The sequence below is a fragment of the Lynx rufus genome, unplaced genomic scaffold, assembly GCF_022079265.1.
Source record: "Lynx rufus isolate CCGP_SWC_20201006 ecotype Redwood Valley unplaced genomic scaffold, mLynRuf1.p SCAF_11, whole genome shotgun sequence".
Classification (NCBI taxonomy): Eukaryota; Metazoa; Chordata; class Mammalia; order Carnivora; family Felidae; genus Lynx; species Lynx rufus.
In genome coordinates this window covers 60469030-60496924 of record NW_025814825.1, presented here as the reverse complement: position 1 = coordinate 60496924, position 27895 = coordinate 60469030, and positions in this window count along the sequence as shown.

Below are 27895 nucleotides of genomic sequence, written 5' to 3'. Positions count from 1 at the left end.
GGAGGAGCCACAGACCAACTGCTGGGAGTCCCTCAGTCTGTGACTTAGAGAGAACAGTGGAAAGAAGGGTTCTCCAGGCAGAGGGAGCAGCCTCCACAGAGGCACAGAGGTGAGAAAGCTCTGCACACGTGGAGAACCACGAGAGCCAGTCCTTGCCCGAAGGGACCAGCCAGGGCCCAGTTAGGGGCAACTGTCCAAGAGAAGGAAATACTGCATGAATGCAGACATCTCTCTACAACCCGTCACCTCCACATAAGCAAAAGAAGCAGGGATTCAGCTGCCTTTGCTATGGCAAGTGGACAGATCTGGCTGGTTCTGCATCGGACTTGAGCCCCTCAGTTGCAACCACAAAGCCGTGGCCTCCATCAATGCATAGTCCATATTGGTCAGTATCTCACGTGGCCCCAAAGCCCGGGACTTTTTATTTATTTATTTGTTTGTTTATTTATTTACTTACTTATTTACTTATTTATTTTTATTTTAGAGCTAGAGAGCACAGTGGAGGACAGGGGCAGGGAAGAAGGAGAGAGAGAGAGAGAGAGAGAGAGAGAGAGAGAGAGAGAGAATCTCAAGCAGGCTCCACACTCAGCATAAAGCCTGACGTGGGGCTTGATCCCACGGCCCTGGGATCATGACCTGAGCCAAAATCAAGAGTCGGACACTCAACCTACTGAGCCTCCCAGGGTCCCCAGCCTGGGACATTCTAAACAGATCTCTGAAAAAGTATGGCCAACGCCCTATAGCAAACTGGGAAGGAAAAAGACGGCGGCAGGCAAGTCCCCTTCCCCTGCTGGCCTGGCTCCTTGTTCCTCCTGTGGCCGGGACTGACACAGCAAGGCCTGACGCCCACAGAACACACCTGAGAACACAGGCCACCTCTCCTTCCCTTTCCAAAGTCCCGAGAATTCCTAGCCTGGCTTCCACAACCACGCTTCAGCGATGATGCTCTGGTGTGATTCAGTTTTTGTTACTTCCTGAGCGTGACTAATCCAATTTGTCCCTTCCCTGCCACGAACACGGAGTCCTTCCCACTCTCCTCTACACCGCAAGAGCGGCCTATTGTGCAGCAAGAAATCCATGCTGATCAATTCGGGGCAGGCTGCATACAGAAGGCAAATAACACGAATATGAGTTGGGATAAGTATGATTAATCCTGTGGCCGGCAGAGCCCCGATTCCCGTCATGCCCTTGGGCGGCTCCGAGGTGACAGGGCTAAGGACAGCACTTCGGATGGCCGCAGCACCCAGCCATTCATTACTGTGATGTCCCCATCACTGCGCCTACTGATGAGATTATTGATCCCAGGAAATAATTATATGAAATGCATTGTGGTAAGCGCGGGCCATTGTCTTTGTAAGTATTTATTGGCGAGGGATGTAAGCTTTTCGTCATTTCACTAGAGCCTCACCTTTATGAATTAATTGATGGCACCTTTTCAAACTGACAATTGGTGCTTTCACTGGGAGAAGAGCAGAGGAGAGGGGAGGAAAAAAACTGAAAGAAGGAGCAAAAGCCAACGTGCCGGAAAGGCCTGGAAAACCGGGAAGTCTAGTACCCAGTAGATGGTGCTGTAATCAAATTCTAAAACCTGTTACACCAGATGTTCAGAAAAGTGTTCGAGCAAGTGAGGGCAATGGAAATCTGGTCGGAATTAAAGACGCACTGTTAAATGGATTCAGCCATTTCCCCCACTTTAGAGAAAGACGTGGCCGTGGCGGTGATGGCAGGGATGATGATGATGATGGTGACGATGACGACAGTGGTGCTGATGGTGGGGACAGAAGCAAGGCTTCCTTCCAGAAATCACAGACTGGGAGGGTTTCTGCCTCCAAACAAGTCAAAGCAAGGGCATGGGGGGTGATAACTGTCCTGTACTTGCCCCCCCCCCCACCCACACACACACTGGTCCCATGGAAATCCCAGGGAAATCAGCTGAGGAAATCCACACTGAATTTTAAAGTGACACCTATGGGTATCTTTCATTTTACCCCAATGAGAGCCAGTGTCATTCCAAGACATTTTCCCCACCTAAGGAAATCTGTCTACAGACAGTTGTCCTTGGACATTTGGACCCTTGGACCAGACGACGCGTCGAGTGAGGTGGGGAACTGAGCGTACGGATGCATGGCCTCCTGTGATAAGAGTCTGCTGCCTGCCTGGCTCGCTCCAGAACTTTCCTGCTCGTTTGAATCCAGCCCCTCAGAGTGGCTGAGGTCCCCCAGGTAGAGGCGAGATGTGATCATGCAGACACCTGATTAAAGCCCTCTGTTCTGTGATGGCTGGTGGAGGGACCCAGGAGGGCAGATACCCCACAGCTGGGGGGGGCACACGTGAGCTGGGAGCTGTGCCCGCGGCTGTGCATACCCACTGGTGAGCTGCCCCAGGGCCGCGTGCAGGGTTCCCTGAACCTCCCGAACCGCGCCTCCCCAGGGCTTTGCCAGGTCTTCAGTACGCTCCTCCCCCCACTCCAGGGCTCCAGGCTCATGGCTAGCTAGGTGACAAATCCCCCCACATTCCCAAGAAAGGGTCTGCATTTTACAAGGCATTCCAAACATACCTGGTGGACTTGCTGGGGTAAAGGTTGAGGCCAGGCCCCTATACGGGTGAGCAGGGACAGTGATAGGCTGGACACAGACAGGGGTCTGAAGCTTCACTAGGAAGGGAGATTCCAGGATGCTGGAACCGTGTGTGTTTCCACGGAAGACAGCTGCTCGGTTGACCCTGGTCCCATCTCCTGGACAGAATTGGGGCAGGGAGGGCTGAGAGGGGCCTTTGTGGACGTGGTAAACCTTGAGTTTGAGTTTGACCTTGAAGGACCCAGTAGAATGTGACTGAGTACGAGGAGCGGGAGGGTCTGGGAGGGGGTTCAGGGAGGCGTGGAGAAAGAGCAGTCAGGAGGTGGGAGGCACAGGGAGTGCTGAGTATTGGGGTCCTGCTTAAAGACACAGGGAGGAGCTCAGAGCAGAGAGCCCGTGGGACAGGGGCCTAGGCAGGAAGGGCCACCTCCCCAGCCCTGAATTCCTCACCGGGAACAAACTGGCCGGGCCCTGTGGGCTCGGCACCGTGTGCTTTCCATGGGCCACCGTGCTGCTGGTGTCACACATTTGTTATAAAGCTCGTGGACTGCCTCGGGGAAAGCACCAGGATTCAGACAGCGTAAGGAAACACTCTCAGTCTTACCTTCTCATGTGGGCCCTCTCTACACTGTCTCCTGCTCAGCGCGGCCCGGTAGAATTAAGCAGTCAGCCAGCATGTGGCACAGCCCCAGCTTTACCACCGTCTCCAGTAGCTGATGTCAGAAGCAATACCAACCAAGAGTTCCTCATCAACGAGGCCCCAATAAATGAATCTTTTCTTCTAACCGAAAAAATGAACCAGAGGTTCTGAGCCAGAGGAAGAACTCTATGAGCCAGTCTCAGTATGACAGTTGCATGGAAACACCCAAATCTCAAAGCCAGCCAAAATGGAATCCATTCTTTACTAAACTCAAGTGGCCTGTAGCCTTAGATGCAGCGTCCTGATCTTGGCTTCTGCCCCAGCTCCGGGGCACAAGACCTCCAAGAACCTTTGTCAATGTGGTCCTGTTGTGAGGGCCATGACATGAGCCACATCAGTTGGCATCTCTTTGCCAGCACTGGCCAAGAAGGAGATAGGGAAGGATTAGGCCCTCCGGACGCCTCTGGGCTAGAGTGAGCAACCACACATGTGATGGCTAAGTTTATGCGTCTACTTGCCTGGGCCACAGGGTGCCCAGATGAAACATTATTTCTGGTCTGTCTGTGAGGCTGTTTCCCAATGAGATTAGCATTCGAGTCAGTGGACCCAGCAGAGTAGATGTCTCTTCTCAAGGTGGGCGGGCATCAGGCAATCTGTTGAGAGCCTAAACAGAACAAAAGGCAGAAGAAGGCAGGATGTGGTCCCCTCCTGCCTGCGGAGCTGGGACATAGGTCTTCTCCTGCCCTTGGAATGAATTTACACCGCCAGCCCCTCTGCCTCTCAGGCCTTAGACTCAGACTGAATCCCGCCACTGGCTTTCCTGGGTCTCCAGCTTAGATGGCAGATCGTGGGACTTCTCAGCCTCTACAATCACATGCTCCAATTCCTCAAATTATTCTCCTATTCCATATGTTTCTCTGGACAACCCTGACTACTAGGCCACAGAACAAACACCTCTGTGTTACAGCCACCAGCCTGTGCTGCCGAGTCAACCAAAGATAGACCCTGCAGACAGTTTCATCCGAACCACAGAACTGTCCTTTTACCCACTTCTCAACGAAACCATGAAAAATCTCCCAGGGACCACCCTGCCTCTGGGGGACCGAGTACCGTGGGAACCGAGAAGATGCTGACCCTCTTGCAGGAGTCAGGGGTCTGTTGGGTTTCCGTAGTTTGAAGGCAGTCAGTAGGCTTATCTCCTCTCTGCTCTGCCCTTTGAGGTGCGTGGGCCTCACCCCCCGCAGATGGTGGGGTGGGAGGGTGAGGGGCAGGGAAGGTGGGCTGGAAGGAGAGAGGCTCAGCCCCCTGTGCTTTTGCTTCCCGACACCCAACACTTGGTAAAGGGGTTCATTGCCATCAAGTAAGTATGTAGACTATCGCCTAAACGTTTGGGCATTTATGGATTCAGAGAAAACTGCTGTGAAGTCAGAAAACTTTTTCATAAATCACATTCCCCTGCATAACCCTTCTCATGTTCCCAGACTATTGACCCACAATCTCTTTCCTTGGGCTACAGAATTTCATTTAATCCACAGTGGGTTCCTGCTAATGAAGGATTTCCGCAGGCTGATACTTTCGCAAGTTCTAAATGCACATTTGCACTGTTGAGGGGGAAGCTGCCTGAAATCATCACCACGCCTGACGACTAGATTTTTAATGCTCATTTGTTATGAATCTACCACTTAGATGGTGTGCCCCGAACCACTCACTAAGGATCAGAATCGTGTGTTTTGTTTCCTTTATATTTTTCTGGAGGCACCCAAGGACCACGTGGGGTGGCCTCTGGCAATGTGGTGTGGAGATTATAGGCTGGTTCTCAACCCCTGACAAACGCTCTGGTCCCTCTACTGTTCTGAGCCTCAGCCCTATGTTTCCAAACTTGTAGGTAAACTGCAGACCTAGTCTGTGTCACGCACATGGTAGGCATCCCAGACATCTTTCCTGGATGAATGCATGAATGCATGAGTGAAGAGAAAGTCACCCGTAAACTATGAAGTACTTTCCGGATGGGGGAAGAGTGACAAACCACGGTTGTTCAGTTGCATGACCTAGTGTGCAAGAAAGCTTCCCGAGCAATGATCTAGCACCGAGAACCATGGAAAACATGACTTTACCCTTCCGCTCACATCACAGACAGTTTTTGAGGGCTACCTGCAGGGAATTCTGGGAACAGAGTAGTGAACAAGAGAGACAGAGTTCCTGATCTCGAGGAACATAGCCTGGCAGGGAACGAGGGTGTAAACATGTAATTGCACAGACGAGCATTTACTTATACATGTGATACACATGTGCCAAGGAGGAAAAGGAGAGGGACCTGTGAGAGCAAACAGTGGGGCCTGCCCAGCTTAGGGGTCGGGTGTCTCTGGCAGAGAGACACGGGAGCTGAGACCTGGGAGGACAACAGTTGGAGAGATGAGGGCAAAGTGGGAGTAGAAAGGCGTTCCAGGTCCCAAGGAAGGAAAGGAAATCAGACCCAGATAACTGGAGGAGAAGGGAGGGGATAAGCAAGAGCCCAACCATGGACATGGCCATCGAAGGTCCCCTAACTATGTGCCAGAGATGGGATTTTGTGAAGGCAGAGTGGGGGAAGAGAGGAAGACAGTGGTCTCCAGACAGAGGCAGGGGAACACCCTGGAATCTTGGCGGGCCACTTGGCGGGCCCCTCTGTACCAAGAGGTACAACGCCAGAATGAATCAAGATTCCCTCTCCCAGCATGACTCTGGGTCAGGGTTGGCCAATGAGCTTGCCCTGCAAGATCTAGAAGGCAGAAAGGAGAAAAGAGCCATCATTGGTCTCCAGCGGCGGCTACAGGCAGATACACAGAGATCAAATCTACAGGCCAAAGTCCTGTCACCCACTCTGGAGGTGCAGGCAGAAGGGGTGGGAAGAGGCAGCCCACAATGAGCTCTGAAGACCCAGGATGGGCAGTTTCCAGGAGAGACCTTGTACATTTCCTGCTAAGTAGCTATTTCCCAGCCCTTCGGAAGGCTGTGCAAATGTCAAATCTCTTACGTAAAAAAATTTTTTTTTCACATGGGATACCTAAGAGGACCCTCCTAAACCTGGAGTTCCTCTTGCCCTTAGAGGAAATGGCCCCAGTAAAGTAGCTCACACCAAGATACTGGCATCTGATAACAAGTCTGATGCTACTCCCCGGCCAGGATGTTTTCATTTTAAAAGTTTGCTTGAAGAGGTCAGCTGGTAACCCAAACAGATCTGTAGGTAGGTAGGGGGGCATCTTCAGGCAAGTATTCCAGAAGTCACTGCCAGTAGGCAAACGCAGCTGTTAGCGTGCGTAGCATAAATGCATTCAGTAACTCTGTAGGAACCTGTTCAGCCAGTTCCAGACAAAAATATTCTCACTTGATCTGCCCACTGCTGGTACTCAGACCTTTGTGAGACCCAAGGAAAGGAAGAGGAAGAGCCCAGGCTAATTGATTCCTCTCGTTTCACTTCGAAGCCAAGGTGAATTTTGAATCCTCCTTCAAAAATGGGTGCAGGAGAGCTTCAAATACTTTTGCAGTTGTGACGGAGGCGAGGTGATAGCTGGTTGTCTTCCAGTGTCCCAGACTTCACTCGGAGCAGACCCCCATCCTGCTGGCCACAAGGAGGGGGACTCATCATCACCGCTAAAGCAGAGTGAACCTGGGCTCTTCCAGACAAAAGCAAAAACCAAAACCAAAACCCAGAGCCCGGGAGGCCAGATTCCATTCTAAGACCTTCCTTAACTTTCTACGTCAATTCTGCCTGTTAATTTCCAAATCTAGAAAACAAGCAGATTTTGAGAATGCAAACGTGACTTACAAAAACAGAAGTTTATCATTCAAAATCTTCCAGGTTAAGGGCCGTCTGGCTGGCTCCTATGAAGCGCATCTGACTTTTGATCTCAGGGTCCTGAGTTTGAGCCCCATGTTGGGCATAGAGATTACTTAAAAATAAAATCCTTAAAAAAATCTTACAGGCTAAATACTAGATAATTCTCTCCTTTGAAGAATCATCACCTCTTTTCTTTCCATAAACTACCCTGCTCTTACCCCTCAGCCCTCGTGGGAAATAAATTTGCTTCCTCTACTTTGTTTTTATGAATATGACTTTCTCGATTTGGTCTAAAATCCTTAATGTATACGTAACTTGTGTACAAATTTATATCCTGACATTCTAAAGTAGAGACTGATTTCAAAAGCATAAGCAAGACAAAAATACCAGGAAGGAAAAGACACAAAGGGAGAGAGGACCGAAGGGTAGATGAATAGAATCATACAGATGGAACCTTAGCACAGGGGGAGGGGAAGAACGATGGCGGAAACATCCGGACCCCCTTAACTAGCAAGCTGAGGCCAATGGTAATTCTGGGCTCTCATTTCAAATAGGCACCATTTGAGAAATGTTCTGTTCTGAAACATGGGAAAATGAGAAATTATAGACCCTATCTAACAAATCAAAAATAAATGAAGTAACAACATAAAGGTAGATTTACCGTTATTTATAATTTACCATTTTTACCTTGTTTTCAATTGTCTCTCGTCCTCTTCATTTGAGGAGCCCATTACATTTTATTATGCTAAACCCTATCTTCTGTCACATAAATTACAGTTAAAGATCTTAATATTAAAGCCTCTTAGCTCTGAGATCATATTTCAAGCTTTGTTCAAACCAGACGTTAATGCTAGAATTGAACACAGAACACTTTGTCATCATTACCTATGATCTCAAAAGTATAATACAATTTTTGCTATATATGGCACAAAAATGCCTCTTGGTATAACACTGAATTATGGAGATATATTGATTTCTGCAGTATTTTGACAAAACAATAAAACTAAACCTGTTAGCTCCTAAACAGATACCCAGACATCCACCCAGCCATGATAGCCAACGCCATGAAGATAAAGGTCTCATTTAGCCCGGTTAAAATAGGAAACTACTCAAACCCATGTCTATCCAGGCAGTTTTGCTGCTCATAGTTTTACGGTCCTTTTCTCTCCTCTGGGGCGGAAGAGGAGAGTCAAGAGAGAGCCAGTTTTGACATCGGCTTGGCTCAGATGGGAATCCCAAACCAGCCCTCACTCACCATTTGGGGGATCTCGGGCCCCTAACCTAACCTCTGTGATAGCAGCCTCCCTGTAGGTAAGCAAGGACAGTGTCAGCCTCACGGGGATTATTGAGAGGAAGAAATGGGTTGATACACACGCAACGCACCTATCCTACCCTCGGCCCCGGTATACAGTAGGTGCTTGATAAATGGCAGCTCTCATGATTCTTCCTGAGAGAACACTGCATGGGCGGAGTATACCTCTTGCCCACATGCTGCTGTGAACGAGTCAGAAGACCTGGCCAGGTTTTCATCCTACCTTTATCACCATCGCCCTCCGTGATCCTTGACAAATCATGTTGATTTTCCAAGTTTCCACTTCCTCATCCCCAACGCAGGGATAATCACACCTGCCCGGCCGACCTCAGAGGTTGTTTGGGTAGAAACCGCCGTAAGAGATGTAACGGTGCTTTGCAAGGGGGAAAATGCTACACACACGGAAAGGATTATTACCGCACATCAGTCTTAAGGTTTGAAACCGTAAGCACCCTCCAAGTGCTGTGTCGTTCCAAATCAGGCATTTGGCCAGCACAGAAAGAGAACTGCCCAAGGAATAAATCAACATGTCCTTTTCCCCCTAGCAATGCTGATGATAATCGCCCTGCAACCACACAACTAACTCACTCCCCAGTAATGACAAGAATAATGCTGCCACCCCAGTAGCTCCCATTTATTAGGCTCCGACTATGAGCCAAGCACCAATACCATTCTCACATGAAATGGCTATCCATTTTATTCTCACAAATACTAGGATCTGTATTTTACAGATAAGGAAACTGAGGCTCAGAAAGGTAGAGCCTTGCCCAGTGTCAGGACTGCTGGGCGGAAGGCCAGGACTGGAACTTGGGTCTGGCTGACTCTAAGTCTGGGGCTCTCTCCACCAGACCCATCCAGGATGCTCCTGGTCATGTCTGCCCAGGTGGTGGCCAGCAGCTGAGGTCATCGGACAGAAAACACTATCTCTGAGCCGTACTCACCCCACCCAGCCATCTCAACAGCTTCCCTGAACCAGGGAGAGTTTATTCCTCCAATGCCCAGATCCACTTTCAACCTCGAAATGGCCCCACAGCATGAGCCCATGGAAAATTTAGAGCCTAGGAAAACACATCTGACTTGGACAGGATTCTTGGTTATGAGTTATGTGGGGGAAGGAGGAGGGCTTTGGAGCAGGAAAGGCCAGGGTTGACTCTTACCCGGCTGCGTAATCAGGAGCAGGGCCCCCACCTTCTCTGACCCCCAGATTCCTCCTCTGTAAAGTAGGAAATGACGAGAGATATAAATAGCAATAACTCCTCCCTGATCACTGTGCAGTGAAATGAGGTCATAGATATGAAACGGCTCTGTGAACAGTCAAACTCGGCCCCAGAGTCTCATCACCTCGTTCCACGTGGGGTCCGGAGTCCCACCCTGGTGCAGTCACTGCAATCACATTCATAGGCCCATCCCAAGGCCAGGTTCACCTGCAGAGGAGTGCAAGCTCTCCCAACAACGGCACCACAGTCAACATAAGCTTAGTGTATGACCTTGCCGAGCCACATGCCCTCCATCTCTCTCTGTCCTCCCCTTTGCTGCTGGAAAGATGGGTGCAAAATGCAAACAGATGCGTCTCTCTCTCTCTCTCTCTCTCTCTCTCTCACACACACACACACACACACACACACACACTTTCCAAAACTTCAGTGCCCTCACACTGTTCTCAGGACCAAAACAAACTCTCAGCACTGCCCGCCAGGCCCCAGGAGCATGTGCTCCTGCAGTCAGACACAACACATCCTGCTTCTTCCATGCATCGCCCCTTTGCCTAGTTACCCCCTCGTTTTCCTGCAAATCTCGACTCAGTCAGGATGCCTTTGTGTCTTCACGGTAAGCCTTCCCCAAATATATGTGACACTAGGGACTTCGATTTCCTAGTTCCTGGTAGAGGAGTCATTTTAAGTCACTGCGATTCTCTCCTGTCTACCTACTTATGTTCTAGATAACAAATTCCATACAGGCAGGAGACATGTCTATTTGGCTACCACGATGTAACCCTAGGGCTTAAGACAGTGACTGGCACGCAGGAAGTTCTCGAAATAAATGTCAAATCGGTTGGTGTATGGTTGGAAACCAATGTCCTTTCCCTGCCCTCTTTACCTGGATGCCTGGGCCTTTTAATTCAATTGAAAAATATTGATGAACCTAAACCCACCTCACATACCATACGCAAAATTAATCTGAAAAGAACCACAGACCTGAATGTACGAGCTGAAACTAAGATAAGTCTACAAGGAAGCGTAAGAGAAAAATCTTCATGATCTCAAGGTAGGCGACTATTTATTAGGACATGGAAAGGATTAACTCTAAAGAATAAAATCATAAGTTGGACTTTCTCAAGACCAAAAACTTCTTCTCTTCAAAAGAAACCATTGTTTTTAATCAAATAACTTTAAGATTTTATTTTTAAGTAACATCTACATCAAATGCGAGGTCAAACTTATAACCTCAAGATCGAGAGCCAGCCAGGTACCCCTAAAAGAAACCAATTTAGAAATGAAAAGAGGGCCGCCTGGATGGCGCAGTCGGTTAAGCGTCCGACTTCAGCCAGGTCACGATCTCGCGGTCCGTGAGTTCGAGCCCCGCGTCAGGCTCTGGGCTGATGGCTCGGAGCCTGGAGCCTGTTTCCGATTCTGTGTCTCCCTCTCTCTCTGCCCCTCCCCCGTTCATGCTCTGTCTCTCTCTGTCCCAAAAATAAATAAAAAACGTTGAAAAAAAAAAGTATAGAAATGAAAAGATATCGGGGCACCTGGGTGGCTCAGTTGGTTAAGCGTCCAACTCTTGATTTCAGTTCAAGTCATGATCTCACAGTTCGTGGGTTCGAGCCCCACATCAGGCTCTGCACTGACAGCACAGAGCCTGCTTGGGATCTATTTCTCTTCCTCTCTCTTTGTCCCTCCCCCACCAACACTCTCTCTCGAAATAAATAAATAGACATTTAAAAATAAATAAATAAAATAAAAATGAAAAGATAGGGTCACCTGCATGGCTCAGTCAGGCTTCCCACTCTTGAGTTCAGCTCAGGTCATGATCTCACAGTTCATAGGGTCAAGCCCTGTGTCAGCCTCCACGCTGATAGCACAGACCCTGTATGGGATCCTCTCTCTCCCTCTTTCGCTGCCCCTCCCCCCTGCTTGTACATGCATGTGCCCACTCTCTCTAAATAAATAAACTAATTTTTAAAAAATAAAAATGAAAGCGAAAAGATAAGCCACAGGTTGAGAGAAAATATTTTGATGCATAAATCTAACAAAGGTATTATATCCAGAATACATAAAGAACTCTTATAACTCAGTAACAAGACAAATCAACCAGTAAATAAAATGGGCAAAAATCTTGAACAGGCACTTTGCAAAAGAAGATACATGAATGGCCAATAGGCACATGAAGAGATGTGCAAAACCATTAGTTGTCAGCAACATGCAAATTAAAACCACATAAGACACCACTTTTCACCACTAGATTGACTAAAACAAAAAACCTATAATATCAAGTGTTGACAAAGATGTGAAGCAACGGAAACATTCATCCACTGTTGGTGTGGCTCTAAAAATGTCAAAGTGACAGGGGCGCCTGGGTGGCTCAGTGGGTTAGGTGTCCGGCTTTGGCTCAGGTCATGATGTCACAGTTTGTGAGTTCGAGCCCTGCATCGGGCTCTGGGAGGACAGCTCGGAGTCTGGAGCCTGCTTCAGATTCTGTGTCTCCCTCTCTCTCTGCCCCTCCCCCGCTCACGCTGTCTCTCTCTCTCTCTCTCTGTCTCAAAAATAAATAAACATTATAAAAAATTTTTAATTTCAAAATGACACAATCACTTTAGAAAACCAGTTGGCAGCATTTTTTACAGTTAATCCTACGCTTATGTCCCAGGCGTTTACCCAAGAGGAAGTAAAATATACGTCCACACAAAGACTCGTGTAAGAACGTTTGTAGCTACTTTATTCATAAAAACAAAAACCGGAAATAACCAAAAGAACAATAATCAACAAAAGAACTGATTAACGGTAGTATATCTATACGATGGAAACTATTCCACAATAAAACTATCTGAAGTGCTGAGCAAAAACGTAAATAAATCTCCAAAACATTCTACCGCACGAAAGAAGTTGGACATGAAAGAGTACAAAATACAGGAAAACCTTGGATGGCGAGTAACTTGTTCTGCATGTGTTCTGCAAGACGAGCAAATATTTCTAATAAATTTTAACTGGATAAATGAGCGATATCTTGCAATACGAGTAGTACGTGACCCTGACTGTCACATGATCACAACTAAGGCAACGGTTCTTGAAATTTGCTTTGACAGACAAGTGCTTTGGATTACAAGCGTGTCTCCAGAATGAATTATGCTCACAAGCCAAGGTTTTGCTGTGTATGATTTCATTTGTATGACATTCACTGAAGAAGAGGCAAAACTAATCTATGCTAATAGAAATCAGCTCAGTGGTTGAGTGGGACAGGAAGTGGGTGATGGAAATATTCACCAAGGGACTGGTTACATGACTGTATGTATGGGTTTGGGTTCCTCCAAACCCATCAAAGTTTACATTTAAGATCTGGGCTCTTCCTCTCTGTAGATTATGCCTCAATAAAGCCTTCACTCTGCCACAAGCCCTGCTCTGAGTCCTGGGGAAAGGAGGCGAGAGGGCTGGCCACTCTCTCACCTTCCACTGGCCAAACTTTCCCCAGACGAGAAAATGGACATTTTTTAAGGAACTGATGCATGCACGGGTTGTGTTTTTTAAAGAGTACATGACTAAGCTGTCTCCTGCCTCCTGTCTCCTCCCCTCCTATCCATTTTCCACGAGAAAACTGGATGATCTTTTGAAATCACCACCCTACACATGTCCCTACCTGCCTAAAAAAATCTCCTCAACCCTCACTCCCATAAGAACTAGGTTTACGTGGCTGTATTAGTTTCCTGGGACTGTGGTAACAAATTACTACAAACTGGATGGCTTACCACAGAAATTTCTTCTGTCACAGTTCTGGAAGGCAGAAGTCCCAAATCGAGGTGTCAGCAGAGCCAGGCTCTCTCTGAAGGCTCTACGGGAGGACCCTTCCTTGCCTCTTCCAGCTTCCGGTGGTTGCGTGTTCCTTGGCTTTTGGTTGCATTGCTCTGATCTTGGCTTGTCTTCACACAGCCCCTCGTCTTCTCCATGTGTCTCTTTCACAGACAGGCACCATTGCATTTGAGGCTCATGCGGAGAATTCAGAACGATGGCCTCTTGATTCTTAACTTAATTACATCTGCAAAGACCTATGTTCCTACTCAGGTCACGTTCACAGGTTCCAAGGATTAGGACACGGCCATGTCTTTGGGGGACGCGGAGGGTACCATTCAACACTACGCTGGCCCACGGCCACTGTTTTAGCACCCCGACTTTCTTTTAGTTTATACTGAAATGTGAGACGTGTCCTACAGGAGCACATTGCAAGTGTTCAACATTTTCACTGAGAGAGTGCACCCGGCACCCAGCACCCAGATTGAGACATAGAACTTTATCAGCCCCAGAAGCCCCCTTGTGCCCCCTTCCCAAGGGGATGTCCCCTCCTGACTTCTAAGAGCACAGACTAGTTTTTGCCCACTCTTGTCTTTTATAGAAATAAAATGGTACCCTATGCTATCTTTGGAGTCGGGCTTCGTCTTGCAATTCATCCCCAGTGCCGCACATAGCTGTAGACTATGCATTCCCGTTGCATACAGTATTCCACCATCGGGAAAACCACAACATATTTATCCATTCTCCAGGAAATGGGCACTGGGGGGCAGTCTGGTCTGGGGGTATTTTGAAGAAGGCTGCTTTGAACAGCCACCCTCCTATACGTTCCTTGGTGCACATGTGCACACAGTGCCATTCGGGGCATGACCGGGAGTGGGCTTGCTGGGCACGGAGCCTGTTCAGCTTTAGAAAATGTAGCTGAACCACGTTCCCAAGTGGTGATATCAGCTACGCTTGCACCAGCGGCCCCTGAGGATTTCTCCCACCCACCACCAGCACTTGGGATTGCCCACCTTTCAAATTTCAACCCTGCTGGAGGGCCTCGTAAATCTTGCTTTCTGCCGCTTGTTTGGTCATTCTTTTTAGGGTGTCTTTTGATAACATTAGGTTTGCTGTGGACTGAATGTTTTTGTCCCCCCCTGCCCCCACCCTCCCAGATTCACACGTTGAAGCCCCGGCCCAGATGTGATGTATCTGGAGGCTGGGCCTTTGGGAGGTAATCAGCTCACGAGAGGAGCTCTCATGAGTGGGTTTAGGGCCCCTGTCAAGAGAGACACGGGAGAGAGAGCTTCACTCCCTGCCATGTGAGGACACAGTGAGAAGGCAGCTGTCTGTGAAGGGGATGCAGGCTCTCGCCAGACGCCAGACCTGCCAGCACCTTGCTTTAGACTTCCACCTTCCAGAACTGTGAGAAACAAATGTCTGTTTACGGGGCCCAGTCCGTGGTGTTTGTTATAGCAGCCAAGCTGACCGAGATCACGTCTTTGCCTTAAAATTTTCCATGTGTCAATTTCTCCCTTTTGATCAGTGATGCTTTTTTGTCCTGTTAGGGAGTCTTTGCCTGCCCCCAAGACGCCTGCCTCCTGCTCAGTCCTGTGGCTGCCCACCATGCCCCCCAGTGCTCCAGGACCTCAGAACTTTTCCATGGATGCCTCAAGCTTTTCATGGCTCTGTGCCTTAGCTTTAAATGCTCACTCACGCCTTCTCTGATGGGAAAACCCCCCTTTTGGCCCTTTAAGACTAGTTTAGATGTGGGGCGCCTGGGTGGCGCAGTCGGTTAAGCGTCCGACTTCAGCCAGGTCACGATCTCGCGGTCCGTGAGTTCGAGCCCCGCGTCGGGCTCTGGGCTGATGGCTCAGAGCCTGGAGCCTGTTTCCGATTCTGTGTCTCCCTCTCTCTCTGCCCCTCCCCCGTTCATGCTCTGTCTCTCTCTGTCCCAAAAATAAATAAATGTTGAAAAAAAAAAAGACGAGTTTAGATGTAACCTCTCTGGGGCTGCCTTCGCTCACCCGGTCCATTCATCGTCCTGCACCAGCCACTGTCCGAGCAGCGACCTGATCCTCTCTGGGCCCTGACCCTCCAGGCTTCCCGCTCTCTGTGGTATATAATCTGTCCTTTGCATATCTGTCCCTTGTACTCCAGCCACCACTCTTCAAATGCAGTGACCAAGCCTGACTTCTCCCGTGTGTCCACGTCCCGCATAAATCCTGGAATGTAAGAGTGGTCACTGGATTTGCTGAAACGAAACACACAAATATCACGTATCGCTTTGGGTGTTATTTCATTAGAACCGTTAGGGAGTCTAGCCTCGTCGTTAAGATTTTCAGGAGCTCTGAGCCTGTTTCCCCACCTGTAAAATGGCTAATAATAGAACCTGTCCTCATGGGACTGTTGTCAGAACACCATAAGAGAAGAGCTGTAAAATGCTCAGTCCTGTACCGAACACGTAGTAAGCAGTCAGTAAAAACTGTGATTATCCACCCCCCCCCAAAAAAAGAGCAGATCATAGACCCATGATCGGTCCCTGGATACCAAGGATGCCAAGACAGAGTTAAGCAGGAGGAAACATTTGCACATCTTCACATAAAGCGCCTTGAAGATGAGCAGAATGATCCCGCCCCCCCGCTTCCCGCTGGTTCTGGACAAACAAAGGGGCTGGAGCAACGAGGAAAGCTACAATTTTCACACCTGTATCAGGCACATCACCTATGGAGGTCCCAGGAAAGCAAATTGGGTTTATGTTGCAAATAGGAAATGATGACACTAATTATGTTACATTGTGCTGGCCCGAGATGCTTCCCTGAGCACTTCGCCTTCCATTATCTTGTTTGATCACACTATGAAAGAGAAGAGACTTCCATCTCAGGTGTGCAGAGCTGTATTCTAGATTTGAGACCACCTCTGCTCCCCATCGTGGTCTTTCTGTTTGTTTTCGGGATTGGGAGAGACTCACTCATGAGGCGTTACTTATTTCAAGTGAAACCTTCCCAGGATGCAGTGGGTCTGGGGCCCAGGGCCCCAGACTGGGAGAACAGGGTCACTAGGAAATCACCGTGTCCTTGTGCTCTCTGGAGCTGGGACAGGGTTGTGATGTCAGAAGGCATTCCCTCCTTCCACAGAGCTGGTTGGGTCCCACTAACAGTGGGCTCCCATCATTCAAACTGGTTGCACCTCTCTGAGTTGCAAGGGGGGCTTCACTATTATGAGTAGAGTCCCTGAATTATACCCGGACGAGCGACTGGGGTCTAACCGCACCTTGGACATGACACAAATCATCCTAACCTGACACAGACCATTTCCCTGCCAAGTACATAGGATGTTCTGCCAGATCCAGTTGGCAGTGGGGGAGTTGCCTCCTTCAAAATACCCAAACAGGATGTTCCCGCCATCCTGGGTTTCATTTTGGTGTTTGAAGGGAGTTCCCCTCTTCATTAAGAGGGAGATTTCCTTAAAAACTTTTTTTTTCCTTCAGTGTGTGTCCTTTTTTCCATTGCAACTGGAGAGAAGGGTCATGAGCTTTTCCCTGATGAAGGTATAAATATTAGATTCCAGAGGTGGAATCGTTCGCCTCCCACTTTGCAGAATCCTCTTGGGTAAATTCTCACCCAGAGCGGCAGTGACCTTACTCTTTTACGTGATTGTTTGCAAAAAAGCTCCCAAGGAGTAGTGCAGACCTTCTCATTTCAAATGCTGCTACCCTTCTTAGGGTGAACTTGACCAACCACATCTCAGGCCTGCTCAGCGGGGGACTCTGCAGCTACCTCTCTCTCAATTTCCCGTTTTTGTGGACAATCCAGGAAATTTAGACCTTTTCCGATTTGGGAGAACAAAACATGTACCAATATATGAAGCACTTTTCTAGGGGAACACCACCTCCCCACACTTCATCTCTCAAGAAGTGCACTGTATTTTTCATTCAAGAGATTTTTGAATGATAGGCTTTCCCAATCTCTCTCTCTCTCTCTCTCTCCTCTCTCTCTCTCTTTTCTCTCTCTCCCCTCTCTCTTTCTCTCTCTCTCCTCTCTCTCTCTTTCTCTCTTTCTCTATTCTCTCTCTCTCTCTCTCTCCCTCCTCTCTCTCTCTCTCTCTCCCTTTCATTTCCAACTGTCCACATGGCCTCTGAGAACAGCTCTTCCGGAAACGTCTCCAGCAGGGCCCTCCTGGAGACTGCTTGTTCCTATTACCTTTACCATGCTAAATGGTGCTTTTTCATTTTGTTCATTTATAGGGCTACTCTTTTATCTGAGGCATGTTTATTAACTGGTAGCTGTTAATTATATAAGAAGATAATTTCATGTAAATGTTGGATTTAAAAGCAGCCTATCTAGCGTGCTTACTGTTTAACAAGAAAGCTTTGGGATTTGTTTTTTGTTGTTCCTATGTGAGTAAAGCAATTAATTGATTCAGTTGATTGAATGAAAAATGCATCGTAATTGCTTTACCCCATCAAGCAGCTACTAGAACGATTTAATGCTGGCAGAGGGACAACGGCCTCCATGATACACCATCTCTGCTTACTGTCCTAATGAGTCACAGGCGTTGGGGCCCTTGGTTAACAAAGGGACACTCAGATGGGGTCCGGGTGGTCCTTTCTCTGAGAGCAGAGAGAACAGCCCCATTCTCTTGCATTATTTGGGACCAAAAGAAAAGAAAGAAGAGAAAAATCCACTTTTGTCTCAATTAATCCGGGCAGTTGCCTCCCCTCCCCTTTGGTTCTGGGTGGCTGGCTTTGTGGGGTCTAGAGCACAGGGACTGGAGTGTGTCCCAGCCTCTGGCTTTGTGTCTGCATGGAACTGTGTTCCTTTCGGGAAGACATGAGGTTCTTCCCACGGGAGAAGGATGTGGGTGGCTCCCAGGTATGCCTTCTACGAGGTTTTCAAGCAGGGGCTTAAGAAAGATTAAGGGTGGGGACGAGGATCTTGACAGACCCATCTATTCCATCCAAGGACCACATATCTGGTTCGCCCCCAAGCTCCCTGTGCCCAGCATGGGCGCCTGGCTCGTCACCTAGGCTCTGGTTGAAATGGAGTGAACAAAACCCACTGACACAGACGCTCTGGTGCTCTCAGTGCAGGTTAAGCTCAGGACAAACCACGAGTACAGCCCGATCCGAGCCCTGCGTCCAGGACCATTGAAATTGAACCCCCACCCTCCATACATGGCTTCATCTGGCATTGAGAACCAGCCCTAATAGGTTCTCCCAATAGAAAGGAAACTCCGTATTGGGCGCCTACCACAATGTGCTTGATCTGAATTGTCTCGTAGGCGTGGATTTGTATTTGACAATAAACTCACAAGGAAGATTTTATCATTGGCATTTGTGGAAGGAGAAACTGAGGCACAGAGAAATGGCCGGCTTGCCAATGAACACATTGGTGGGGAGTGATAGAGCTGAAGTGTGAGCCCAACTCTCCTGCTCCAAAGGCCAAGTCCTTTCCGTATAAAGGACCAGTAGAGCATCAGACACATGGAGAGGAAAGTGCTCCTTCGTTATTCGCTCTCACTGTCTCATTAGGTCTCAATTGTTGTCTTTACAGTTCCACGGCGCTAACTGCCTCCATCTGACCAAAGGAGCCTACGGTTTCATCTAAGATGTGCGTATCCAGCCACAAGTTGCTGATACTCCGCGTACGGCTGCAGATTTCCAGGTGGACCCCAGTGTTTCCCTTTGTCTCCTTTTCCTTTTTTGTAATGGGTGTTCAAGCCGGCTGACTCAAACCCACTCCTACGTGCAGTGAGAGAATGATATTGGGGCCACCAAACTGGGACTTCTTCCACTATAATGGCCTTCGGGCCTCTGTCTTTAGGCTTAGAAAGCCTAATGAAACATTCAAATCACAGTTGTGGATGAACCCATGGACTAAACACACACACACACACACACACACACACACACACACACAACCTGTAAGGATGAACTTGAAGAAAACTGACCCGCAAATTAAAACAGAAGAGAAAAAGCATGTGCTGTGCACTGTGGAGCTTCCCACGTTGAGCAGTGACACACCATCATAAAAGGCGACACCCGCTGATGGCTCACGGGCAGGAGGACCAAGACCCAGAGCCATCCCCTTGCTTTGCTATAACTTGTTCCACACCAAACAATGGCGACAACAACAATAATGCGCCAAAATTGACTTTGGGTAAATTAATACAGACCAGCCTTGAATTTTTTTTTTTTTCTCAGCTGCCAACATGAATTATTTAGTGTTTCTAAAATTAGGGGGCATTTCTAACGCCTGTGGTAATGACCTTCCAGATGAACATCCATCACCGTTGAAGACATTTGGCCAACTGGGTGCCATTATAGTGACCATACGTCACCTAGGCCCAGCTCTCCTGGGCCCGCTGTGCTGCTTGTTAGGATGACATGGGCTCTGGTGTAGACCCTGCTACTCCTGGCCGCGTGCATGTCCCAGCCAGTGCTTCCTGTCATTGCCAGAGACACGCATGACTCTTGTTGTGAGGCAGGGGCCTGGCAGGCAGGCCCCTCCTTGTCAAGTCCGGATGCCTCTATTTTCCACAGGAGAGAAGGTGGAAGGGGATGGAAGAGCTCTGAGCAGGGCCCCCGTTTCCAGGTCAGACAGTAACTGTGTCACTTCAATGACGGAGGCTCAGCCACCGATGACTTGAGCCACATTACGATCAGCCAATGTTAATGAATTTTAAAAGCCTTTCACGAATAAACATTTGGGGGATGCTATGTTCTCTATTCCCCTCTTGAAGACTCATACTTCTCCTTAGCACTGTAAAGGCTCTGAGAAGTCCTGCAGTAAAGAAACTCGTTCAACAACTTACTCAATCCACCTTTTCACACTTCCATCACTGCCAAATGTTTCTCAAGAACCCTCTCGTAAGTCCCATCAAGCTGCCACCTCCCAATGACCACAACTTGGGAAATGCTAAACAGGATGGCAGCTTTGGTCCTTTCCCACACCGATGCTCTCGAATCTTTGGAGCCCTGTCATGTGTCTCTTCCGACAGCGTCCTGCGACATCGCTCAACTAAAAGGACTTGCTGTTTTGGGAGATTTGCCTCCTAGTTTTACTTAGAACTCCTTTGTTCTCAAGTGAGGACAACCTTCCTCTGACCACCATGCAAATAGAAGGAATTTATTGAGGGACAAGAATACTGGGTTGAGGTGGCCCAAAATCCAAAGTGAGCTAAAGAATCGGTGCGTCGAGGATTGGAATCTGCAACCCAGTTGTGTGGGGGTGAACAAATGGGGCCGAATGGAGGGACCTTCTTGACTTCTGGGTACATGGCTGCCGGGAGCCCCAGCTGAGCCAGCCCCACGTAAAGAGAGAGATTCTTCTTTCTATCGTCTCTATAGCAGCCTTGGGACAGGACCCTGGAGCCCCCAGCTTGAGCCCCCACACGTCCACTACAGGATTCATCACACGTGTCAGGTGGGTACACTACTACCACTCGCGGGTCACACACTCGCCCCCGCATCAGGAGGTCACACGCTTGCCCCCCGTGGCCGGGGGTGGGTGGGCGCAAGTGCACTGAGGCTCGAAACCCCACGGCAGCTGCACGGAGCAGAGAAGCGGTCCCCAAAGGAAAAGAGACCACTCCCACAAAGCAACGGGGAGACGCCAGGCATGTGCCACCAGTGACCTCCCCTCTCAAGCAGGAAACATCCAGCAATGAAGCCCTTGCGATGGCTTACCACCTCCACCTGTCTCAGCCTTTCTTCAAGCTAGATGGCAAGAGTCTTAAATTGGAACGAATGAGCCTCTGTAATGGATCCTGTCCTTAAAAGGCTACAAACATCTGTTGGTTTGCTTCCAGATATAGTACACTCCCGTGTGAAAGGGAAAACGAGAGTGTGGGACCGATTAACTAGGACACCAGATCGGGAGCCACCAGTCTACCCTAAGGGGTCCTTCTTCGGACGCTTCCATTGGTGAGTGTTTCTGTCTCGGACCCAGGAGGATTTACGATCAAATTAGCCATTCAGTGACACAGCACGGGACCCTGGAAATCATCGGGGCTGTTTGTGTCAGTGCAGAAGGTGGTTCAATACTCAATTATTGCTTTTCCTGGGGTTTTGTCCATATCATGCCAAAACAGCTAGTTTAAAAGTGAAAAATCAGGCTCATCAAGCAAAAGCACCGTCTCCCGAGTGCCAGTCTGCTATGATCGAGGGTTTTCAACCAGCGCCGGGTTGCTTCGGCCTCGTGGTATGAAGAGCTACCGAGCTTGTAAAGGAAAGATGAGGATATTCGGGTGGAAAAGTCTGGACTACCATTAATGTGGTAAACAAGGGGGAAAGAATCTATTCGTGCTTAATTTCTCATTATTCCTTACAAAAGCCTGGGTGTCGCACATCAGCCTGGTAGGTTATTTGCCTCCCACAGGGCCTGGGAGGCAATCCACCTTGCCAAGAGTGGAGTTATTAACGGGGCCAGGTGTTGCTGGAAGGCAGGGACACGCATCCACCGCACCCCTGCACAGACAGGGTGTGCGCACTGAGGGACGGCGTGCTTTATGGGTATTTGCAGATGGACGTTCGTAACAACATGACACCCGCAGGGCTCGGGCACAGGGACACGGCGAGAAGTGACGTTTGGGCTGAGGCTTGAAGGATTCTGAGGATTATCCAGGAGCAGGGGGCTGGGGTCAGAGGAGAGAGGAACAGCATGGGGGAGCCTGCAGGAAACTGACCATCAGTAAGGAGTCATGACCATGGGAATCCAGACTGCTCCCCACACGGGGCCTGGGCCAGCGAGGGCCTTGTCCTGGCCGCCGCCGAGGGAGCGGACAGGGCAGGTCCAGTTGCAAGAGTGACGCCTGTGACGAAGACGGAGGCACCCACAGCTCGGCACTGACCCTTGTCCCCCATCCCCAGTGAGCTGACCGCCTTCTCCAATTCTTTCTGCGTCACCTTGAAGGCAGGTCTGGCCTCTTCAGACTCTTGTCCCACTCAAGGGGGAAGAGAGACACCGGACTTGCGGTGACTGTGGCCAGTTTGTGTCCATGTCCCTTTTATTCAAAAAATTAATGATCTGCTACCCTATGACCCAGCAATAGCACTGCTAGGAATTGACCCAAGGGATTCAGGAGTGCCGATGAATCGGGGCACTTGTACCCCAATGTTTATAGCGGCACTCTCAACAATAGCCAAATTATGGAAAGAGCCTAAATGTCCATCAACTGACGAATGGATAAAGGAATTGTGGTTTATATACACAATGGAGTACTACGTGGCAATGAGAAAGAACGAAATATGGCCCTTTGTAGCCACGTGGATGGAACTGGAGAGTGTGATGCTAAGTGAAATAAGCCATACAGAGAAAGACAGATACCATATGGTTTCACTCTTATGTGGATGCTGAGAAACTTAACAGAAACCCATGGGGGAGGGGAAGAAAAAAAAAAAAGAGGTTAGAGTGGGAGAGAGCCAAAGCATAGACTCTTAAAAACTGAGAACAAACTGAGGGTTGATGGGGGGTGTGAGGGAGGGGAGGGTGGGTGATGGGTATTGAGGAGGGCATCTTTTGGGATCAGCACTGGGTGTTGTATGGAAACCAATCTGACAATAAATTTCATATATTGAAAAAAAAAAAAAGAGCGAAAGCAAATTTGTAATCACATGCGTGTTCTCAGCTTATATTTGTTTTTCTCCAAAATAAAAATCCCTCAGAGATTGATCAAAAAAAAAATTAATGATCTGTACTCAAGTTGGTGAGATGGGACACAGCAGTTACACTTTCAAAAACTATGTGCAGGGGCACCCAGGTGGCTCAGCGGGTTAAACGGCTCTCACAGTTTGTGAGTTTGAGCCCCAGCTCGGGCTCTCTGCTGTCAGCACAGAGCCCGCTTCAGATCCTCTGTTCTCCTCTCACTCTGCACAGCCCCCCACCATTCTCAAAAATAAATAAACATTTAAAAAAATTTTTTTAACTATGTGCATAACAAGACCTTCTATGCTTTTGATCAGGGTGGGATAATCCATCTGCCCAAACTGAACTAATATATATTTCAGCTCCCAACTTTTTTGTAAGTAACGATGTCCGTTAATGCATATTCCTTTATTGCCAGGAAATGTGGGCTGGCCACCGGGGACTGAGAGACTACTGGAGATGTCTGGAATTGTTCCCATCCCCTCTTCCTCTCCCAGCTCGGTTCAGCCTCCCTGGTTCTCTATATGTCTGAGACCCGCAGGCCAGGAGCTGCTGTCTTAGGCCCGGGTGGTGCTCGGGACGGGCAGGGTGACCACGAATACCCCGCACCAGCACTCACACGTAAAGTGCCTTGCTTGCCCCCTTGCCTGCCTCCTTGACCTCCTGGGAACCCCTCAGGGACGGGAACTCTCACAGAGGAGCTGGTATTCAGTAGGCGCTCAAAAAATACGTTTGTGAAGAGAATGAGCTGGGAAGTGCTCCCCGAAAGTGGGGGCCAAGCTGGACCTGTTGTCTGGGCTTCACCCCCCACATACCCGATACACCCGCACGGGCCTCACTGCATCATGGGGCTGAACCCTTGTTGCGGGGTGAAGGCTCCCAATGTCTGACTTTCAAGTAAGACCCAGGCAGGATGACTTTACGTCCCCTCTTGCTAGAAAGATGCCCCATGACTCAGAGATGGTCTCTGGCTTTGTGGCCTGGTGTCCGTGCAGCAACGGCCGCTCCTCGCTGGGCAGCCAATAATAGTCCGTTAGAAATCACCACCAAGGTCAGTATCGGGTCGCGGGGAAAACCACCTTGTCCCTCCACCAAAATGGTGCCATCGCTCATGACAGTCACGGAGGGAATCTAATTTTAGAAAATGGATCTTCTAAAGCCATTAATTAGAGAGCATCAGGCACTGTAATTACCCAGGTCAGGATTTTCACAACTCAGGCCTAACTAACTATATTATTAAATAACGAGCATACAGTTGGGATGTTATATTTTGCATGTTTAGAAGAGGCATGTGTTAGAAGCCCTAGAATGTTAGTTCCATGTTCTACCGCTCAGGCGGTAAAAGGGATATCGCTGCGTCACCGGCTGGCACTTGTTTGTTTTTGTGTCCCCAGCCCAATTACCCTTTAATTAAAAACTTCCCTAAGAAATGGAGCTGCCATGTCACTGGAGAGGTTCCCAGAGACACGAGGGGATATGACTGCGACGGTGCAGAGACAGGGTTCGGAGAGGGGCTGGCTCCCCGTGGCTCCCAGCGTAGGGCTTGTCCTGGGCAGAACAGGCCTAAGAAGGCATGGATAAGCAGCAGATGTCAAGTATATTCTGGAAGGCACAAGTGGCTCGTTTGGGAAGCTTTGGAAAAGGCCAGTTCATTCTGAAACCTCGACCCAGAATGAAAGAAGAGGATGGTTCCACAAGGATCTGGCAGAAGACAGGGGGAAAAATCGCCAGCCTTTGGCTTAATTCCTCAATTGGGCCATAATCCTTCCTGTCTCGGTGCATCCCCACACATTCTGGTCCCTGTCCCTGGAACGCTTTCCCCCTGTGGCCGCCTTTACCGGCTCACCCCTCATTGGCTGCTTCTCCTTCAGATCCCACCTCAAACCTCACCTCCTCGGGGAAGCCTGCCCAGATGCCCCCTGCACCTGCCGGGTCCAGCTCCTGATCCACTCTTGTGGTCTCTGTCCTCCTTGCCCTCATGACTAGGTGCAGAAATGTGTTTAGTTGTGTGACTCGTGTTTAATCGATGGCTGCCTCCCCTGTGGCAAGCAAGCACGATGTGGGGGTGAATCATTCCATTTCCACCCCTTGCTGTGCCCCAGGGCCCGGCACATGCCTCACACACAGCGGGCACTCAATATTTGCTGAACGAATATAATAGATCCACTGAGGGAGAGGCTCAGCAGGCCAGGCTGGATGGGCCGGTTTCATTTTGACCAATGATCTCTCCTGCTCTGCCGTGCACTTTATGATATTCCTGCCCTTTCGTCAAGTAGCTGCACACCCTAAGTGGCCGAGCGTGTGACGAGCCAAGGACAATGTAGAGAGAGGAGCATGGGAAGGGAAGGGGAGAATGCCAGGTCCCGATTCCCCCAATCCCAGCAAGCACCGCGGGGACGACCAAAGGCAGCTTCGGTCAGAGAAGAGGCGCCACCCGAGGCCTCCTACACCCATTCGTGAGTTTGGTACACTCTCACCCAGCATACTCTGCATGGCAGGCATCATGGGTACAGCAGGAAGCCGAACCGGAAGCCCCGCCCTCATGGAACGTGCTAGCGAGGCGAGTCGGCCAAGGACCATGTAAGCAGGTAGAACGTACAGGAAGCCAGATGGTGATCGCCTCATGGAGGGTAAAGAAAGATGGACAGGAGGGTTGCTGTTGCGGGCAAGTGATCAGAAAAGCCTCTCAGATCAAGTGACAATCGAAGCGTTGCAGCCACGGGCAGCAGAAAGCCCAAGGGTAGTGGCTTCTTCCTCACCCGACTTACTCAGTGGCATTGAAAGAACAGAGAGTAGTGACCACCTGGCACCCAAGATCCTTCTGGAATATTTGGGGCTAGTATTCACAGCCGGTTCATTAGGTGAGGCCAAGGGGGTGGACCACTGGGATGGGCCTAGAGTTCGGAGGACACGCTCACGTAGAGTTGATCTGCTCTGGAAGCTTCGGGGTGTTGCCAGCTGGATGCCCCGTGGGGCCTCTAGAAGGTGAGTGGGGGGGGGATGGGAGGCACAGTGACCCAGTGTCTGCTTCCAGAGCTTTCCCCAAATGCATCACTGAGGATTTTCAGAGGATGCTTCCAGTCCCAACAAGAGCGTTGCTAAAAGGCTCTTAGGCAGAGGGGAAAGATGAACAGCAAATATTTTTGAAACCTCCAAAACTACAAATGAATGACGGTCCGAACTAAGCCAGCCGTGGGCCGCACATACACCGAGGGAACTGCTGACTCACTCCCTGAGCCTCCCTCCCATCTCCATCCATCAGCCTTCCGGCTTCCGGAGCTTCCTAACTGGGAGCCAAGGAAGGAGCCTTTACTCAGTGGAACTGTATGATCTGAGCCTCGATGACTGGTCCCGCTATAACGCATCACACCAGCAGGGCCGCCAATCGGAAATGGTCACTTCTGCTGTGTTTTTGAGATCTGTGAACGTTAAATTCACCGAGTTCATGTTTGACTATGCCTCCTCCCGCCAGTCCTGATCTTACCTTTATGATAAGCCGCTGGCGGCTCGAGCCTAGAGCCTGGGGTCTCTGCTGCCCCTCCCCTCCCAGTCTCCGAGACGAAAGGCGGGGTGACCCGCTTTCCGACCAGGAAGCAGACGCAGACATTATAATGCAGCAGGTTCCCCTGGTTCCCAGGATCATGGCCTCCCGTGGCCCCTGCCTGGGCTCCCCTTTCTGGCATCAGGGCATCCCGATGAGACACCTGCGAGCTGAGGGTCACAGGCATACCGCAAGAAGGAGGCCAGACGTCTCACTCACTAGAGCTATAGCCTCTGTGCTCAGGAACTCATCAACCTGCCAGCCTTGCCCTTGCCTGGCTCCCTGCCCCACACCCACTGCCCACTTTGTCCCGCAAACTCTTCCTGACTCTTGCACTGTGGCAGACCCAAAGCTGTGTGTGCAAAAGCATATGTCACTTGTGTTCTCATCCACATCATCTGCCAACACCTCGAACCTTCCGTGGCAGCCCTCTCTGCCTTCCCACTTTCGCGATGCCCTTCCATCCTCCACACTAAACACGGTTGTTACCAAGGAGTAAAGCAAACAAACAACAACAACAACAACAACAGCAAACCAAGCAGTAAAAACAATCAGAGCAAAACCCCAAAGTCCAAAGCAACATATTATCCACGCTTTTTTTTTTTAATGTTTATTTAAATAGAGAGAGAGAGAGAGAGAGAGAGAGAGAGAGAGAGAGCATGTGGAGCCGGGGGGGGGGGAGAAGCAAAGAGAGGGAGAGAATCCCAAGCAGGCTCCACGCTGTCGGCACAGAGCCCAATGCAAGGCTCGATCTCACGAACCATGAGATCATGACCTAAGCTGAGATCAGGAGACAGACACTTAACCGCCTGAGCCACCCAGGCGCCCCTCCATGCTTCTTTTTTAATATATCTACTTCCAAGAGATGTTAAGGTTCGCACATTCATTTCATTTCCCATTGACTTTCTGGGACATTGTAACACGTAGGCTTCCACCCTGTAAAGCACATGTTTACATTAAATGGTATTGAGAAGACCAGTTATAAGAGGTCCTCAAAGTCCATTCGCATTGCTAATTGGTTTAACATAATTTTGCAAAATTGTCATCTTTTAGAATAAAGACATTTGGTGCCCACAGAAGCCAGATTGCCACAATTACTAGCAACATGCAGACTTGTCCAGAGACTGGCAGTCTCAGCGGTGTTGACAAACTATGGCTCTAGACTTACCACCCTTGCCTTGCGACGCCTGGAGCACGGGGTATGAGCGTGAGTGGTGATGGCAGCGGAAGGCGTGGGTAAACCTCAGATTATCTGAAGCTGTCTCTGACTCACACTTCTGCCCAGCGTTAAAACACCTCTTTTCTTTTGTACCTTAGACACAGATAGAAACAAATCTTTCCAAACCAGGAGCTAGCTGATAAAGGAAAGCCCGGATTCTCGTC